Raw genomic sequence first — 21,162 nt, 5'->3', positions numbered from 1 at the left:
TTGAACGTTAAAAAAGTTATCTTGTGATTTTTGTGGAAAACATTACTTTAAATAGCATGAGGAAACCTGGAGGAAACGTTATGCTGAAATACGGAAATTCCCACAGAATAACATTGTTTGTTAACATTTCTGAACTATTTGAGAATATTTCCAATGTCAAACCAGTTGGAGAATGTTCCTAGAACATTACTAAAATGTACATTAAATGTAACCATGTTTAAGCCCCATACGCTACCCACCATTGCGACCTGTACGCTCTCGTTGGTTGGCCCTCGCTTCATACTCGTCGCCAAACCCACTGGCTACAGGTTATCTACAAGTCTCTGCTAGGCAAAGCCCCGCCTTATCTCAGCTCACTGGTCACCATAGCAGCACCCACTCGTAGCAAGCGCTCCAGCAGGTGTATCTCACCTGTCACCCCCAAAGCCAATTCCTTCTTTGGCCGCCTTTCCTTCCAGTTCTCTGCTGCCAATGACTGGAACGAACTGCAAAAATCTCTGAAGCTGTAGACTCATATCTCCCTCACTAACTTTAAGCACCAGCTGTCAGAGCAGCTCACAGATCACTGCACCTGTACATAGCCCATCTGTAAACAGCCCATCTATCTACCTACCTCATCCTCATACTGTATTTATTTATTTATCTTGCTCCTTTGCACCCCAGTATCTCTACTTGCACATTCATCTTCTGCACATCTACCATTCCAGTGTTTAATTGCTATATTGTAATTACTTCGCCACCATGGCCTATTTATTGCCTTAACTTACCTCATTTGCACTCACTGTATATAGACTCTTTGTTTTCTTTTGTTCTACTGTATTATTGACTGTATGTTTTGTTTATTCCATGTGTAACTCTGTGTTATTGTATGTGTCGAATTGCTACGCTTTATCTTGGCCAGGTCGAGGTTGCAAATGAGAACTTGTTCTCAACTAGCCTACCTGGTTAAATAAAGGTGAAATAAAAATAAATAAATAAAAAACGTTTAGGAAACATTCTGTTAAAGTAATGAAATACCAAGAAAATAACGTTTTTTGTCAAGTTCCTTAAACGTGCTGAGAATGTTCCAAAGCCAAGCAACTATCCTGCACCATTCCCAGAAAGTTGTGGGAAGGTTGTATGCAAAATAACCACAGGACAACCAGGCTCTCACCATGCTCGAAGAAACATATGGTTCTCAGAACATTATGTGCTAACTGGGTATGTTGTAATGTGCAGGGCATTAAATTGGCTTACTTTGCTGCAACAAATTGTGGTAGACCGGCTCTCATTGATCCAAGCAGTAGGTTTCCAATACCTTTGAATATTCAAACGTGTGAGAGAGAAAGCAAAATAATCTGTCAAAAGTGGGAGAGAAAGAGAAAGAGAGGGAGGGAGAGGAGACTTCACATCAATGGCTAGATATGAACAGCATGTTACACTTTGATGGTCAGAAATCTCCCTCTCTCTGTGGGCTGTGTGTGTGTGTGTGTGTGTGTGTGCTTTCATATGTCTGTGTGTTTTTGTGTTTGTGCGTAAGTGCATATGTGTGTAGTTGCTCGAATGAGTGTGTGCGTGTGTGTGTGCTTGCATGTGTGTGCTTGCATATGTCTGAGATAGAGCATGCACCTGTCTGTCCTGGGTAAAAAGAGTCTAAACAAGCGTGACTACCACAGACAACAGTTCTGCTGACGCCCACTTCTGGAGAAAAAAATATATATAGCGCATGAGAGAAATAGCGAGGGAGGGCACCGAGAGAAAGAGAGGGACTGACAGGAAGACGAGGAGGAGAGAGAGAGAGAGAGGCAGAGTAGTGGAGGATAGAGAGATACAGTAGCTGTAGATAGATCCCAGATGGTAGAAACATGAGGCTGATAAACTTCTTATCTCAGCATGTTTTCACAAAGAGATATGCTGCACACAGTATTGTGTGATTAAGCTGTGGTCTGACTGCAGCTTACTTACAGTGTAAATATTAAAATCTAATCTTATTAGTCACATGCACGTGTGGAGCAGATGTTATTGCGTGTGTAGAGAAATGCTTCATTATCAGCGTCAATGCACTCTACTGTACAGTATATGTGCCATATAAAACTAGTTTGCAATAGTACAGTGGCAAGAAAAAGTATGTGAACCCTTTGGAATTACCTGGATTTTTGCACAAAATGGTTATACAATTTGATCTGATCTTCATCTAAGTCACAACACTAGACAAACACAGTCTGCTTAAACTAACAACACACAAACAATTATACGTTTTCATGTCTTTTGGAAAAAGTATGTGAACCTTTGGATTTAAGTACTGGTTGACCCTCCTTTGGCAGCAGTAAACTCAACCAAACGATTTCTGTAGTTGCGGTTCAGACCTGCACAAAGGTCAGGAGAAATTTTGGACCATTCATCTTTACAAAACTGTTTCAGTTCAGCAATATTCTTAGGATGTCTGGTGTGAACCGCTCTCGAGGTCATGCCACATCATTTTAAACCGGAAGGTGTATTTTCTTCTGTTGAAGCCATTCTGTTGTTGTTTTACTTCTGTGTTTTGGGTCATTGTCCTGTTGCATCACTCAACTTCTGTTGAGCTTCAATTGGCGGACAGATAGCCTTGCATTCTCCTGCAAAATGTCTTGATGAACATGGAAATACATTTTTCCATCGATGATAGCAAGCTGTCCAGGCCCTGAGGCAGCAAAGCAGCCCCAAACCATGATGCCCCCTCCACCATACTTTACAGTTGGGATGAGGTTTTGATGTTGGTTTGCTGTCCCGTTTTTATCTCCACACATAGTGTTGTGTGTTCCTTCCAGTCTCATCTGTAGTTTCATCTGTCCACAGAATATTTTTCCAGTAGCGCTGTGGAACATCCAGGTGCTCTTTTGCAAACTTCAGATGTGCAGCAAAGTTTTTTTGGGACAGCAGTGGCTTCTTCTGTGGTGTCCTCCCATGAACACCATTCTTGTTAAGTGGTTTACATATCGTAGACTCATCAGAGATGTTAGCATGTTCCAGAGATCTGTAAGTCTTTAGCTGACACTCTAGGATTCTTCTTAACCTCACTGAGCATTATGCGCTGTGCTCTTGCAGTCATTTTTTCAGAACGGCCACTCTTAGGGAGAGTAGCAACAGTGCTAAACTTTCTCCATTTATAGACAGTTTGTCTTACCGTGGACTGATGAGGCTTTTAGAGGTACTTTTTAACCCTTTCCAGCTTTATTCAAGTCAACAATTCTTAATCTTAGGTCTTCTGAGATCTCTTTTGTTCGAGGCATGGTTCACATCAGACAATGCTTCTTGTGAATAGCAAACTCAAAGTTTGTGAGTGTTTTTATAGGGCAAGGCAGCTCTAACCAACGTCTCCAATGTCATCTCATTGATTGAATTCCAGGTTAGCTGACTCCTGACTCCAATTAGCTTTTGGAGAAGTGATTAGCCTAGGGGTTCACATACTTTTTCCAACCTTTACTGTGAATGTTTAAATTATGTATTCAATATAGAAAATACAATAATTTGTGTGTTATTAGTTTAAGCACACTGTGTTTGTCTATTGTTGTGACTAAGATGAAGATCAGATCAAATTTCATGACTGACTTACGCAGAAATCTAGGTAATTCCAAAGGGTTCACATACTTTTTCTTGCCATTGTATATGCAGGGACAACAAACAGGTTGAAGGTTTTATTTCGGCATGATCTATTCGTTTCTCACAACTCAAAGGAGTGATGAGGATTTCTGCTGAAAACAATGGCATTGCATATCATTTGACCACTGGCTCATAACATTGATACACTCTTAGAAAAAAAGTGTGCTATGGGGGTTCCCCATAGGAGAACCCTTTTTGGTTTCTGGTAAAAACCCTTTTTGGTTCCACGTAGAACCATTTTGGGTTCCATGTTGAACCCCTCTGTGGAAAGTGTTCTAGATGGAACCCGAAAGGGTTCTTTAAAGCAGAAGAACGCTTTTAGGTTCTAAATAGCACACAGCTTGCCCAGAGCTGATTTCAGAGTACCCAGTTAATATTGCAAACATGAAATAGATCTCATTCTCACAAGACATCAGTGTAGCTCTTGTAAGTTGTGCATGTTCATAAATGTGTGTATGTGCCTGTTTTATTTTGCTCATCTGTCTGTTTTCTGCTGTGGTGTCAGATGGCTATGGTATTTGTCATTGAACAGCAGATGTAAGGGTTGGGTATCGGACAGTTTCCAACACCATTGTCAACATAAAGATGTGTTGTGCTATGGAGAAATGTTATTATGCGATAACGATAACATAAATCATACAGATGCCTAATGATACCAAGTCACGTTATCAGTCTTGGTTTATTGAAAAAGTTGTTGATGGGGCATGAGGGAGTTTGTACCAAATTATATTGAAAAAAATATAAACGCAACATGTAATGTGCTGGTCCCATGTTTCATGAGCTGAAATAAAAGATCCCAGAAATGTTCCATATGCACAAAAAGATTTTTTCTTTCAAATTTCGTGCACAAATTTGTTCACATCCCTGTTAGTGAGCATTTTATCCTTTGTCAAGATAATCCATCCACCTGACAGGTGTGGCATATCAAGAAGCTGATCAAACAGCATGATCATTACACAGGTGCACCTTGTGCTGGGGACAATAAAAGGCCACTCTAAAATGTGCAGTTTTGTCACATAACACAATGCCACAGATATCTCAAGTTGAGGGAGGGTGCAATTGGCATGCTGACTGCAGGAATTTCCACCCGAGCTGTTGCCAAAGAATTGAATGTTCATTTCTCTACCATAAGTCACCTCCAAAGTCGTTTTAGAGAATTTGGCAGTACGTCCAACCGGCCTCACAACCGCAGACCACGTGTAACCACGCCAGCCCAGGACCTCTGCATCTGGCTTATTTACCTGCGGGATCGCCAGAGGGGGGAAGGGGGAGGGGGTGCTCAGGTGTATTTCTGTCTTTAATAAAGCCCTTTTGTAGGGAAAAACTCATTCTGATTGGCTGGGCCTGGCTGCCCAGTGGATTGGCCTGGCTCCCGTGTGTGGGCCTATGCCCTCCCAGGCCCACATGTTGCATGGTGCATTTATATTTTGTTCAGTATACATTGTGGAAGTTTAGCATTAACCACCTCATTGTGTATCATAACACAAATGAGTCTTATGATCTATTGCAACGCCACATGGACATTTTTATTGACCTGCCACACCCAGGCATGCACGCACACAAGCATGTATGCACACACACACACAAACACACGCACAGATGTTTATTCAATTCCTCTGTTATGCAATGTACATACTGTCAGGGTTGTTTTCTAAGTGTAATCCGTTACAGTTACATGTCCAAAATTGTAATAAGTAACATAACTTTTGGATTACCCAAACTCCGTAACGTAATCTGATTACATTCAGTTACTTTTAGATTATTTTCCCCTTATGAGGCATTAGAAGAAGACAAAAATGTATGTTACCAATTGAATGACATCTACTGCAGGATAAATCAATGTTCAAATTTGCATAGCTGACCATATATGGCTGTTCAGTTTTACTTTATGGGTTGGTTATGTCGGCTTCTTCAAACCCATAACTTTCTACTACATATAATAATACGATATCTTTACATTAAGAACCAAAGTCTATCAGAATTCCAGTCATTCTAATAAATATTATACCCCTTGATCTTCAAGAATATGACTTGGAAATATGGAAGTATAGATTAGCCAAATTGTTTTACCAGAGCATAACCCCAAAGCTAAGGACTTATTAGCCAGCCCTACTCTGTTGTTTATGATTCTGTTGTCATGGAGGACTGATTGGGCTCATTGATTCGAGTTGAAAAATAAATGCTGCGCTCATGTAATGGCATGCTTTGAGCACTACTGAAAGGTCCTATTTACATGTGAAACATTAATGCCATATGCTGCATTTTCTATAGGCCTATTGTTGACCTTTTTGTTGGTGACACTTTCATCTTGATAATATGCAGCTGTTTAAACAGCAAATCCACAGATGAAACAATAACAAAACGGACACCCCCACCTCTGCTTTGGTAAAAAAGCTGAGGGATGGGCCTGGAGAAAATAACCACTCTCAGATTAATAGAGAGAGCTATGGATGCAATGATTTCAAAATTCTGTGAGTTTGAGCATGTGTCCATTAGGCCTATGGATTTGATCAAATTCAGCATGAATTAGATTGAGCAATAAAAGCCCCACTTTTATTCCATAGGCTTGGATCCGCACTATGCAGCTGTTGCAAGAGCGCATTTTTTCACTGGCTAACGACTGGTTTCAAAAACCATGATTGATAGGCAGCTTAAATTTCTTGAATTCAACCATTATTGGGTTCAAATAGACAATTAGATTTGTGAACAGCCATCCACAACAACCACAATCCGTGAGGGGCAAATAGCTAAATGAGAGAGCAGCAGTGTGATTCACATCAATGCGCTATGTGGGTCATTCTATGAAAATGGTGGCTTTTTGAACAGCCAACTTTTACACATAATTATTATTATTTTTGAATCAAAACTTATAGTCAGATAATAGTTAACCCCTTAACATTATAAGTCAACATAAATGACAGCTTAACATATGTATTTATTTTTTACTACATTACATTAAAAAATGCTTGTGCTGCCTTTTTGTCACTGGTGTTACCTATATTTTAGATGACAATTCAGGCTTTCTAGAATGTAATTTCAGTCTTTAATTAGCATATATAATCAAAGAAAGAAAAGGTTAATGATAATACTAAGAAATTGTTTGGAAATAGTAATAATTTACTTTAAACATGTACGTGTAAAGTTCTATTGGCTAACATTTTTCCGTTTATACTATTGTTATTTTTTGTAACATTAGAAATAATTGAAGTTGAGTCACCAGAATTGAATGATTATATCCTTAAGATGTTTACTAATGAATGTAGCAACAGTTAGGTAGATACAAAACCATATTCAATTAAATTGGGCAACTGCAATATGCCATACAAATCAAACCACGAGTGTGGAGCGTCACTTGCTTGTGTGACCCCCCCAGAAGTGAACTGACTAGATCTCTGAAGCATACTTGCAAGTGATATGTGATTATAATATTGAAACAATAACAAAATGCTAATCAGTATTTTTTATATAATTGTAGAGGGTTTTATAAAACATTACGTTGAGAAAAAAGTTTGTGGTGTTATTTATTGTCACTGGTGTTATCGTCATGTCACTGGTGTTACCAGCAAGAACAGTAACACCAGTGATGATAACACCAGTGACAAATCTGCAGACAAGATGGCATATCTAAGATGGCAGCCACTGTAGCTCAAACCACACTTCTTAAATTATAAACAAATGACTTAATCATGAAATTTCATCAATAATTTTAATCAAATGTCCTTTCCCCTTACTATAAACTATATAACAACACCAGTGACACATCTTAAGTCCTCGCATGAAATTACCAAGTTAATCATTACATTTACATTTACATTTTAGTCATTTAGCAGACGCTCTTATCCAGAGCGACTTACAGTCGTGAATGTATAAATTTCATACATTAAAAAAAAAATAAAAAAATAATAAAAAAAAATTGTACTGGCCCCCGTGGCAATCATCAAATTGTTAACATATGAAGAGACTCACCATGTGCTTTTCAAAACATTCCCATCTCCAATGAACCTTTGAAACAGGAAGAATTTGGCAAGGATGTTGCATTCTTTTCAAAGTGGTGGTTTTTATACATTTTAACACCAATGACATGAAATTGAGGGACATCTATTACTTGTAAATTATTTGTAATATTTATTTGAAATTGTAGTTTTTTTTGTAGTCCACTAAATAACTATAATAGTATCCTTTGTATTATGACTGTCACGTCCTGGCCAGTATAAGGGTTAATTGGTATTGTAGTTTGGTCAGGACGTGGCAGAGGGTATTTGTTTTATGTGGTTCAGGGTGGTGTTTTGGGAAAAGGGCGTTTGATTTAGTATTTCCGGGTTTTTGGGTTATGATCTATGTTTAGGAAATTCTATGTCTAGTCTAGGTAGTCTGTGTTTCTATGTTTGATTAATTGGGGTTGGGACTCTCAATTGAAGGCAGGTGTTTTCTCTTTGCCTTTGATTGAGAGTCCCATATATTAGGGTGTGTTTGTGATTTGTGGGAGATTGCTTTTGCACTGCGTTAGGATAGCCTGCAAAACTGTTGCACTGTCATTGTTTATTATTTTTTGTATAGTGTTCACGTGAGCAATTAATTCAATTCAAAAATGAACACGACATCCGCTGCGTATTGGTCTACCTTTTCAGACGACGATTTCGCAATATCGTCAGAAGACGAAGACAGTCGTGACAATGACATTTTAAAAAATGAGAAAAATATATTTTTAAACTCAAAATATGTCACTAATCCATGACTCCTGACCTGAGGGACAAGCCAATTTCATGGTACTGACCGTGCTCTACAATATATATAAAAAATTGTTTGCAATATAACTGTGTTTTATTAATAATAAAACAATTCAATTACACACCCCCCCCCCCAAAAAAAATATGTTTGTGTCATTATCTCACACTTTTAAGTGTTTTTTCTGGTGAATAAGGCCGGGACAGGAAAGCCACCCTTTTTGTAGAATGACCCATGTAGATATCAATAATAAGGGATATCCGTATCGCCGTAGACTACACCACTGCTGTCATCCTTACCTCTAAGCGTTTATTAAAATTGGATAATCTTTGGATGCCGACAGCAGTCGCACCATTGGAAGACATAGCTTGGACTGTAGCTTATTTAAAAACCTAGTCCTGCTCTTTTCCCACGATCCATCAAAAACATTTGGTGTGTCATCATACTGGTCTCTGATTTATGGTCAGCCTCGCTCAGGTGGAACAAACTTAAATTTGAGCTTTTTTCCCAATGCTGATTTGAATGTCATTGACAAAACAGAGAAGTGTCAAATATTTTTTTCCGGAAACATCCTTCCTGAATTTAAAAGTAATCCTCGAAGTAATCATCTAGTTTTTCAAAAGTATCTGTAATCTGATTACAATATTTTAGCTGGTAACGTAACGGATTACAGTTACTATTTTTTTGTAATCCCTTACATGTAATGGATTACATGTAATCCGTTACTCCCCAGCCCTGCATACTGTATATAGCACATTAATTAGGCCTATGTGCATATATGTTGACTGAGTGGGTTTTCTAACCCGGGCTTCTGGTGCGCCACAAGACTGTTAACCCACTGAGCTAAAACCTTTACATATACACTACCGTTCAAAAGTTTGGGGTCTCTTAGAAATGTCCTTGTTTTTGAAAGAAAAGCTATTTTTTGTACATTAAAATAACATTAAATTGATCAGAAATACAGTGTAGACATTGTTAATGTTGTAAATGACTATTGTAGCTGGAAACTGCAGATTTTTTATGGAATATCTACATAGGCGTACAGAGGCCCATTATCAGCAACAATCACTCCTGTGTTCCAACGGCACGTTGTGTTAGCTAATCCAAGTTTATTATTTTAAAAGGCTAATTGATCATTAGAAAATCCTTTTGCAATTATGTTAGCACAGCTGAAAACTGTTGTCCTGATTAAAGAAGCAATAAAACTGGCCTTCTTTAGACTAGTTGAGTATCTGGAGCATCAGCATTTGTGGGTTTGATTACAGGCTCAAAATGGCCAGAAACAAAGAAATGAAGGTTATTCCATACGAGAAATTGCCAAGAAACTGAGATCTTATACAACGCTGTGTACTACTCCCTTCACAGAACAGCACAAACTGGCTCTAACCAGAATAGAAAGAGGAGTGGGAGGCTCCGGTGCACAACTGAGTAAGAGGACAAGTACATTAGAGTGTCTAGTTTGAGAAACAGAGTCCTCAACTGGCAGCTTCAATAAATAGTACCCGCAAAACACCAGTCTCAATGTCAACAGTGAAGAGGTGACTCAGGGATGCTGGCCTTCTACGCAGAGTTGCAAACAAAAAGCCATATCTCAGACCAGCCAATAAAAATAAAATATTAAGATGGGCAAAATAACACAGACACTGGACAGAGGAAGATTGGAAAAAAGTGTTATGGACAGATGAAATCTAAGTTTGAGTTGTTCGGATCACAAAGAAGAACGTGATCCGAACACCTGAGTGAGAAGCAGAAAAAATGAAAAGATGCTGGATGAGTGCTTGATGCCATCTGTCAAGCATGGTGGAGGCAATGTGATGGTCTGGGGGTGCTTTGGTGGTGATAAAGTGTGAGATTTGTACAGGGTAAAAGGGATCTTTAAGAAGGAAGGCTATCACTTAATTTTGCAACGCCATGCCATACCCCGTGGACGGAACTTAATTGTAGCCAATTTCCTCCTACAACAGGACAATGACCCAAAGCACAGCTCCAAACTGTGCAAGAGCTATTTAAGGATGAAGCAGTCAGCTGGTATTCTGTCTATAATGGAGTGGCCAGCACAGTCACCGGATCTCAACCCTATTGAGCTGTTGTGGGAGCAGCTTGACCATATGGTATGTAAGAAGTGCCCATCAAGCCAATCCAACTTGTGGGAGGTGCTTCAGGAAGCATGGGGTGAAATCTCTTCAGATTACCTCAACAAATTGACAACTAGAACGCCAAAAGTCTGCAAGGCTGTAATTGCTGCAAATGGAGGATTCTTTGACGAATGCAAAGTTTGAAGGACGCAATCATTATTTCAATTAAAAATCATTATTTATAACCTTGTCAACGTCTTGACTATATTTCCTATTCATTTTGCAAATCATTTCATGTATGTTTTCTTGGAAAACACGGACATTTCTAAGTGACCCCAAACTTTTGAACGGTAGTGTACATATATGCAAATGAGCTGAGGTAATATACATAAACATACAGGCTACATATTCAGTGGGGGTCTAAAATTATTGACACCCTTGATAAAATAAATAATTCAAATACTGAGATATGTTGTATGCAAAACATTTTGTGGAAATGATATTATACTGTAAGGGGTGCGTACTGGCGGCAGAGAAGTCAGACGCAGGAGAGCAAAAACTGTGTTTCCAACGGCGCAGTTTAATAATAAAAACCCACCGGAAAACAGAACAATCAATAAATGGGTACAAAACCCGACGCACACCAGACATAACTTGCACAAGCACTTACAATAAACAATACCGGGCAAGGACATGGTGGGAACAGAGGGTTAAATACACAACATGTAATTGATGGAATTGAAACCAGGTGTGTGGGAAGACAAGACAAAACAAATGGAAAATGAAAGGTGGATCGGCGATGGCTAGAAGACCGGTGACGTCGACCGCCGAACGTCGCCCGAACAAGGAGAGGGTCCAACTTCGGAGGAATTTGTGACATATACTAATACAATTGCTCAGAGAGAGACATTTTGAATAACAAGTAGTATTTATTTTCTCAAAAAGCCACGGGTCTAAATTGATACCCTTAAAAATTCTTAGAATTAAAGTAGTCAAAAATGTTGTATTTGGTCCCATATTCCTACTTCGCAATGACTACATCAAGCATGTGACTCAGAAGCTTGTGATTAAGCATCTCCAATCCAAAATGAATTCTTGAATCGGCTTCCTATTTCGCAACAAAGCCTCCTTCACTCATGCTGCCAAACATACCCTCGTAAAACTAACTATCCTACCGATCCTTAACTTCGGCGATGTCATTTACAAAATAGCCTCCAACACTCTCCTCAGCAAACTGGATGTAGTCGATCACAGTGCCATCCGTTTTGTCACCAAAGCTCCATATACTACCCACCACTGCGACCTGTATGCTCTCGTTTGCTGGCTCTCACTACATATTCGTTGCCAAACCCACTGGCTCCAGGTAATCTATAAGTCTATGCTAGGTAAAGCCCCGCCTTATCTCAGCTCACTGGTCACCATAGCAACACCCAGCCGTAGCACACGCTCCAGCAGGTATATTTCACTGGTCATCCCCAAAGCCATCACTTATTTGGCTGCCTTTCCTTCCAGTTCTCTGCTGCCAATGACTGGAACGAATTGCAAAAATCACTGAAGCTGGAGTCTTATATCTGTACGTCTATCACGCCAGTGTTAATGCTAAATTTTAATTATTTAGCTGCTATGGCCTATTTATTGCCTTACCTCCCTACTCTTCTACATTTGCACACACTGTACATAGATTTTTATATTGTGTTATTGACTGTACGTTTGTTTATGTGTAACTCTGTGTTGTTGTTTTTGTTGCACTGCTTTGCTTGATCTTGGTCAGGTTGCAGTTGTAAATGAGAACTTGTTCTCAACTGGCCTACCTGGTTAAATAAAGGTGAAATAAAATAAAAAATGTAATTAAACTCTCCAAACTTGGTGGATGCATTTGCAGTTTGTTGTGGTTGTGTTTCAGATTATGTTGTGCCCAATAGAAATAAACTGTAAATAATTCCCTCATTTGTTTTGCATAGCTCAGTATTTGAATTATTTATTTTATGCAGTCATTATTGCTCATCTTCATCAAGGGTGTCAATAATTTTGGACCCCTCTGCAAATACACATATACTGTTCACACTATACACTGAGTGTACAAAACATTAAGGGCACCTGCTCTTTCCATGACATAAACTTGCCTGGTAAATCCAGGTGAAAGCTATGATCCCTTATTGATGTCACTTATTAAATCCACTTCAATCAGTGTAGATGAAGGGGAGGAGAAAGGTTAAGGAACGATGGTATAACCTTGAGAGAATTGAGACATGGGTTGCATATGTGTGCCATTCAGAGGGTGAATGGGCCCCCAAAAATATTTAAGTGCCTTTGAACGGGGTATGGTAGTAGGTTTGTGTCAAGAACTGCAACGCTGTTGGGTTTTTCATGCTCAGCAGTTTCCCGTGTGTATCAAAAATGGTCCGCCACCCAAGGACATGTAACCAGCTTGACACAACTGTGGGAAGCATTGGAACACTTTCGACGTCTTGTAGAGGGTGGGTGGGGTTGTAACTCAATATTAGGAAGGTGTTCCAAATGTTTGGTATACTCAGTGTATATATACATACATATACATACAAGTCACCTCACAGCTGCACCTCCCTCCCATAGCAGGCCAGTCAACAGGGATCCAATGAGAAGGAAAAATTTGCAGCCTGTAAACAACCATCCTGTTCTGACATGTTCAAACAATTGCACCACACCAAGCAAGTCTACTAAAGCACGGTGAGTAATTCTTCGAAGAAGACAGACACTACAGCAACATCGAGGGAGACAAATAATAAAGTGAAATTTGCACATGCTTTGCTCTACACTTCTTTTACATACTTTCAGAGGTGTAGTCAATGTCAGAACTACTTAGTTGACAAAATAGTTAGCGCTGTAGAAATACTGACCTCACAAAAACAGTCAACATATAAATAAGCTTACTAGGAATCAGGCCTAGGCTCTGGGGTTCAAATACTATTTCAAGTCTATCAAGTACTTTGCACATTTCCTTGAGCCTGCCTGGAGTGCCGAGTGGACAGGATTTGCACTTTTGGTACTGTTCTATTGGTTCCATTGCAACATGCAAACTCAATCAAACCCAGCTGAAGCATGTGACATGATTTCAAATAGTATTTGAACCCAGGTCTGTTAGGAATGCTGACCTCACAAAATTCCATATCTGCTGGTCACAGGTCATTGGTGCCCTGAGCTACAGCCTAGGTACTTCCCTTCTATAACCTCTACACTTCACTTCTAAAGGGGACATACAGGAAACGCGTCAACGCAAAGAGAAGAAACACAAATCAATAGGTAACTAATGCACTGGAAACACAGTCCTCTGCATCCCAAATGGCACCCAATTCCCTATTAAGTGCACTACTTTTGACCAGGGCCCACAGTGCTCTGCCTATAAGAGTTAGAAAATGTAAGGAAGAGGGTGCCATTTGGAACACAATCTTTAGGATGTAGCCAACAAACTGGATGGATGTAGAACACATACTTGGTGCTCATGTCTTCTGACTTCCAATCCTAGGAAAGTGTGCTCGGAAGTCGGACAGTCGACAGCTGTCACAGAAAGATGAGGTGGTAGTGTTTGTTTTTAAAGGTGGAATATTTAGTGTCTGTGCCACAGTTGAAACCCTAGCGGGGGTTTCCTCTTCCTGTACATATGCAGCAGCTGCCTGGTGAAGTTATAACAACATGGTCTCATTAGGTTATGGTCTCGTCAATAATCTTGATAAAAAGTATACTTAAAAAATGGAAATCAACCAAGCCTCCATCGTGAACACAATGGAAAAGTAAAATGCTTTATTATCTTTACAGTGCTCTACAGATGGTCATACTATCAACAAACAAAGGTTACAAAGGTTACTGCTCGCTAAGGTTACGGTTAGATTTAGAATAAGGGTTAGGTTAGGGCTAGGTTAAGGGTTACGTTTAGGCTTAGGATAAGGTTTAAGGTTATGGCTAGGGTTAGTAGATAGTTAGTTGAAATGTTACTGATAGTCTGTAGAGCATCTACAGATGGACTAAACAAATAAAGTGTTACCCAATACGCTTGACATTATACAGGGTTGTGTTATCGATCATCAGACTAGAGGGTAACTTATACTTATACTGTATTTCCCTACGATCTTTGTGATGCTGTTAGTTAGTTTAGTAACTTTTGTATTTTGTGCTATTATTTTAATATTTACAATACCAGTCAAAAGTTTGGACACACCTACTCATTACAGGGTTTTTCTTTATTTTTTACTATTTTCTACATTGTAGAATAATAGTGAAGAAATTAAAACTATGAAAGAACACATATGGAATCATGTACTATAGTAACCAAAAAAGTGTTAAACAATTCAAAATATATTTTATATTTCTGATTCTTCAAAGTAGCCTCCCTTTGCCTTGATGACAGCTTTGCACACTCCTGGCTTTCCCTCAACCAGCTTCACCTGGAATGCTTTTCCAACAGTCTTGAAGGAGTTCCCACATATGCTGAGCACTTGTTGACTGCTTTTCCTTCACTCTGCGGTCCAACTCATCCCAAACCATCTCAATTGGGTTGAGGTTGGGTGATTGTAGAGTCCAGGTCATCTGGCATTCACTCAACCAACTTTGTGAGGTAGTCACCCGGAATGCATTTCAATTAACAGGTGTGCCTTATTAAAAGTTAATTTGTGGAATTTCTTTCCTTCTTAATGCATTTGAGCCAATCAGTTGTGTTGTGACAAGGTAGGGGTGGTATACAGAAGATAGCCCTATTTGGTAAAAGACCAAGTCCATATTATTGCAACAGCTCAAATAAGCAAAGAGATATCGACAGTCCATCATTACTTTAGGACATGTAGGTCAGTCAATATACATAATTTCAAGAACTTTGAAAGTTTCTTCAAGTGCAGTTGCAAAAACCATCAAGCGCTATGATGAAACTGAGTCTCATGAGGACCGCCAGAGGAAAGGAAGACCCAGAGTTACCTCTGCTGCAGAGGATAAGTTAATTTGAGTTACCAGCCTCAGAAATGGTTGCTTGGGCCAAGAAACAGGAGTAATTGACATTAGACCGGTGGAAATCTGTCCTTTGGTCTGATGAGTACAAATTTGAGATTTTTGGTTCCAACCACTGTGTTTTGTGAGACACAGAGTAGGTAAAGTAATAATCTCATGTGTATTTCCCACCCTGAAGCATGGAGGAGTTTTGATGGTGTTGGGGTGCTTTGCTGGTGGCATTGTCAGTGATTCATTTAGAATTCAAAGCACACTTAACCAGCATGGCTACCACAGCATTCTGCAGCAATACGCCATCCCATCTGGTTTGCGCTTAGAGAGACTGTTGTTTTTCAAGAGGACAATGACCCAACACACTTCCAGGCTGTGTAAGGGCTATTTGAACAAGGAGGAGAGTGATGTAGTGCTGCATCAGATTACCTGTGTGTTAGAAAAATGACATATTTACCTGATTTGTTTGATATTAATAGTTAACAAATAGTAGGATATTTCTGTTCTTTTTAATTCTGTGTTTCTGTAAAGAGATGGTTTCCACTCTAGCTTCCTGCAGTTAGTCTGGGCATATGGTCAAGAAATAGGTTTTGCTAGAGATAGCTTGAGCTGACAATGACTTGGTGATAAAAACCTAAAGCTGGCATTTCATAGGCAAGATGTGGTGTGTGTGACCTGAGATAGAGATAGCCTGGAAGAGTTTAGAACAATGCCTCATTATCTCATCATTCTGACATCTGGGAAACTAAGCCGGGTTGGAAGTATAACAACATCCCATGCAGATAACCAGGAGATGGACAAAGGTGACGTATGGGAACGTTGAAACCAGCCTGACTAAGCATTTTTTGATCCTATATACAGTTTAAGTCGGAAGTTTACATACACATAGGTTGGAGTCATTAAAACTCATTATTCAACCACTCCACACATTTCTTGACATAGTTACCTAATCTGTTTGATATTAATAGTTAACAAATAGTAGGACATTGCTGTTCTGTTTAATTCTGTGTTTCTGTAAAGAGATGGTTTCCACTCCAACAATCTATAGTTTTGGCAAGTCGATTAGGACATCTACTTGGTGCATGACACAAGTCATTTTTCCAACAATTGTTTACAGACAGATTATTTCACTTATAATTCACTATATCACAATTGCAGTGGGTCAGAAGATTACATACACTCAGTTGACTGTGCCTTTAAACAGCTTGGAAAATTCCAGAACATTATGTCATGGCTTTAGAAGCTTCTGATAGGCTAATTGACATAATTTGAGTCAATTGGAGGTATACCTGTGGATGTATATCAAGGCCTACCTTCAAACTCAGTGCCTCTTTGCATGATATCATGGAAAAATCTAAAGAAATCAGCCAAGACCTCCACCAGTCTGGTTCATCCTTGGGAGCAATTTCCAAACGCCTGAAGGTACCACGTTCATCTGTACAAAACAATAATATGCAAGTATAAACACCATGGGACCACGCAACCGTCATAACGATCAAGAAGGAGACGCGTTTTGTCTCCTAGAGATGAACGTATGTTGGTGTGAAAAGTGCAAATCAATCCCAGAACAGCAGCAAAGGACCTTGTGAAGATGCTGTAGGAAACAGGTACAAAAGTATCTATTTCCACTGTAAAACGAGTCTTATATCGACATAACCTGAAAGGCAGCTCAGCAAGGAAGAAGCCACTGGTCCAAACCGCCATAAAAAAAAGCCAGACTACGGTTTGCAACTGCACATGGGGACAAAGATCGTATTTTTTGGAGAAATGTCCTCTGGTCTGATGAAACAAAAATAGAACTGTTTGGCCATAATGACCATCATTATGTTTGGAGGAAAAAGGGGAGGCTTGCAAGCCAAAGAACACCATCCCAACCGTGAAGCCCGGTGGTGGTAGTATCATGTTGTGGGGGTGCTTTGCTGCAGGAGGGACTGGTGCACTTAACAAAATAGATGGCATCATGAGGTAGGAAAATTAGGTGGATATATTGAAGCAACATCTCACGACATCAGTCAGGAAGTTAGAGCTTGGTCGCCAATGGGTCTTCCAAATGGACAATGACCCCAAGCATACTTCCAAAGTTGTGGCAAAATGGCTTAAGGACAACAAAGTCAAGGTATTGGAGTGGCCATCACAAAGCCCTGACCTCAATCCTATAGAAAATCTGTGGGCAGAACTGAAAAACGTGTACGAGCACAGAGGCCTACAAACCTGACTCAGTTACACCAGCTCTGTCAGGAGAAATGAGCTAAAACTCACCCAACTTATTGTGGGAAGCTTGTGGAAGGTTCCCCGAAATGTTTGACCCAAGTTAAACAATGTATAGGCAATGCTAGCAAATACTAATTGATCGTATGTAAACTTCTGACCCACTGGGAATGTGATGAAAGAAATAAAAGCTGAAATAAATCATTCTCTCTACTGTTATTCTGACATTTCACATCCTGAAAATAAAGTGGTGATCCTAACTGACCAAAGACAGGGAATTGAAAAACTGAGTTTAAATGTATTTGGCTATAAGGTGGATGTAAACTTCTGACTTCAACTATAATATCTGTTTGTTCATTTTCTGTTCAGGCTGCTCAGCCCAACAGTCAAGACTGTTGAGTTGACCGGTTTCATTATTGCAATAATTAATCGATATTAAATAAAAATGATTATTTTAAGAAATGACAAAGTCTCTCTCAGTACTGAAATTTCTTTGACACCTGGCCTCCACAATCACCCGGTCTCAACCCAATTAAGATGGTTTGGGATGAGTTGGACTGCAGAGTGAAGGAAAAGCAGCCAACAAGTGCTCAGCATATGTGGGAACTCCTTCAAGACTGTTGGAAAAGCATTCCAGGTGAAGCTGGTTGAGAGAAAGCCAGGAGTGTACAAAGCTGTCATCAAGGCAAAGGGTGGCTACTTTGAAGAATCTGAAATATAAGATATCATTTTATTTGTTTAACACTTTTCTTGGTTACTACATGCGTCCAAACTTTTGACTGGTACTGTATATTTTTTAACCAATATTAACTTTACAGTGACCATTCGTTCATAATTTTCCATCCTTCTCTACCATCCGTCAGTGGTTGGCACCTTTCTTCTAGCTGCCATGCCATTGTAGGACAGAGCTCAGTGATATCACAGATGATGATGAGGTAAAGGGTTTACGGGGACAAGATGAGTGTAGGTGATCTCCCTCTGCTCCATCTACTGTCTCACACTGTGTGTGGCGGAAATGTGTGCGTGCATGTGTATGTATGTGTGCATGTGTCTGTGTGTGTGTGCATGCATGCTCCATGTGTGACTTTGTATGTGTATGTGTATGCGTATGCGTGTGTGTGAATATGGGTATGTGTGTGTGTGTTTGTGTGTATGGAACAGCATGTACACTCATAAACATCCTCCGGGCAATAGGAGTCATTCTGGGAATATTTATTTTAGCTGGTAACGCAAAGAGGCAGCCAACCCCTAATCTTGCCTTCAGCTCTTTTCTCTGAAACACAGAGGGGAGGAGAAGAAAAAGAGAGAGGGGTCGGGGGAAGGGGGGGGGGGGGGGGGTCAGTATGACTGGAGAGGATTCTCAAAGAGAGAGAAAGAGAGTGGTGGGTGCCAGGGACGTATGGGCGATAAATGGAAGAGGACGTGTGTTTGTGCACCAACGTGTGTGTGTGGGCAGATTGTGGAATGGGGGTGACTGGGGGCTGGGCGTGGAGACCCTGTATTCAATGGGGCTCTAAGGCAGAAAAAGGGGGGCAGATGGGGGGTGGTGGAGGTGAGGAAGGGGGTTCTACTAGTAGAGAGGGTGCTGGGTGTTCCCGGAGGCTGAATGTGGCTCGCCGTGTGTCTGATTCAATGTGAATGGCAGCGTGCCGTGCGGCCCCATCCCGGCCAAATCCCTTTTGACACTCTTCGCCTTCTCTTAGATGTCGGCGTGGAAGGAAAGAGGGACACACACAACACCAGAGCAGGCACTGACTTTCTCTCTCTTACACTCTGTGGAACACACACACCGTCAGATGCACATGGCACCTATTCAGTGGTGTGTACATTCATGACATGCCACATGCTATTTCTTTCACATGGGTCTACATGGACACGTGAACTACAGTATATGTGTTGATGTGCACACTTGGACCTGAAACGGCAGCCTACATGGCTTGTGACAGCTCCTTGTGCCAATGCTGCTTTAGAGTTTAATCTTGGCTGGTAGATAATACATTTACGCTGCAATTAGAATTTTAGGCGGTCACTTGTCACACTAAACAAGACCACAATCAGCTTGAGTTATTTTGATTGTGAAGCACTGACATAGACACACAAGCCTGTCATTGTATATAGATCCTCAAGATTAATGTCTTTCCTTTCGAGATGGACCGATACATTTATATTCTTTCTTGCTCGACTGTCTTATGACAGTGTAAATGTATTTTTCCCTCATCACTATATTCAGTGTGACACTCCGTTACAGAGGGGACATGTTTGAGTGGATCACAGTTGAGTTCCCATCTGTATTTGGGGACATATTTTACCGTGGCACAGAGCTGAATACAAGTCCTGTGACAGGGGGATAGAGTCCTGCTGTTTTATGACCAAGGCTGCAAGTCCTCATGTCATCCTAGTGCCTGTCATTTGTTTGTGTCTGTCTGTGTATTTCTTTAAAATATTGGTTATTTTTGGGGGTCAATATTTGTATTTGTTTGGTTATTTTTTGTTGGGGGGATACAGGTATATTATCCATTTCAGGGTATAGGTTTATATAGGCTGCCACACAAAATTCTGTATAAAACAGGGAAAATGAAACATAAAAGAAGCGGGCCTCCACCCCGAACCTCCCATCCCATTCACCCAACCCCACCCAGCCAACATGTCTCCACCCCCACTCCCGGAAACCATGTTTTCCACCCCCACCCCCCCCCCCCCTAGCAACTGGGGGGGGGGGGGGTTCTCTTTCGCACTTCCCAGCCACAGAGAAAACTCTCCCTATACTGCCCCTTCCCCATGGGCGTAAAAGTGAAGAAAGTAAAAAAGATTCAAATATATACACATACAGAGCATTTGGAAAGTATTCAGATCCCTTTACTTTTTTCACATTTTGTTACGTTATGTGTTTTTTCCCCTGATCAATTTACACACAATACCCCATAATGACAAAGCATAAACAGATTTACAAATTTTTGCAAATGTATAAACTGAAATATCACATTTACATAAGTATTAAATTAGCTAAACAACTACCGGTAGCCATATTAATGACAAAAAATACAATAGGTTTTACAATTAGAGTTCTTTTCTATCTCGATTGTAAAACCTCTTCTCTTTTTAGTTGCAGATATGGTTACAAAACAGCAACCTACAACGAGCCACCTAAAGCTATGTTTACTAGCAAACGTTAGCACATGACTGAAGTTGGTTAGCTAGTTAGCCTGGCGCCTGCTAACTTGTCATGCACCCCGCCTTGCATTTGTAACATCAGCAACTGTAAATACACTGAACAAAAATATAAACACAACATGTAAAGTATTGGTCCCATGTTTCATGAGCTGAAATAAAAGATCCAAGATTTTTTTTATACGCACATAAAGCTTATTACTCTCAAATGTTTTGCACAAATTAGTTTACATCCATTAGTGAGAATGTATCCTTTGCCAAGATAATACATTCACCTGACAGGTGTGGCATATCAAGAAGCTGATTAAACAGCATGATCATTACACATGTGCACTTTGTGCTGGGGACAATAAAAGGCCACTCTAAAATGTGCAGTTTTGTCACACAACATAATGCCACAGATGTC

Source organism: Salmo salar, chromosome 12, assembly GCF_965601325.2.
Source record: "Salmo salar chromosome 12, fSalSal1, whole genome shotgun sequence".
Classification (NCBI taxonomy): Eukaryota; Metazoa; Chordata; class Actinopteri; order Salmoniformes; family Salmonidae; genus Salmo; species Salmo salar.
The sequence above is the reverse complement of the archived record's forward strand: the minus strand, read 5'-3'. Positions refer to the sequence as shown.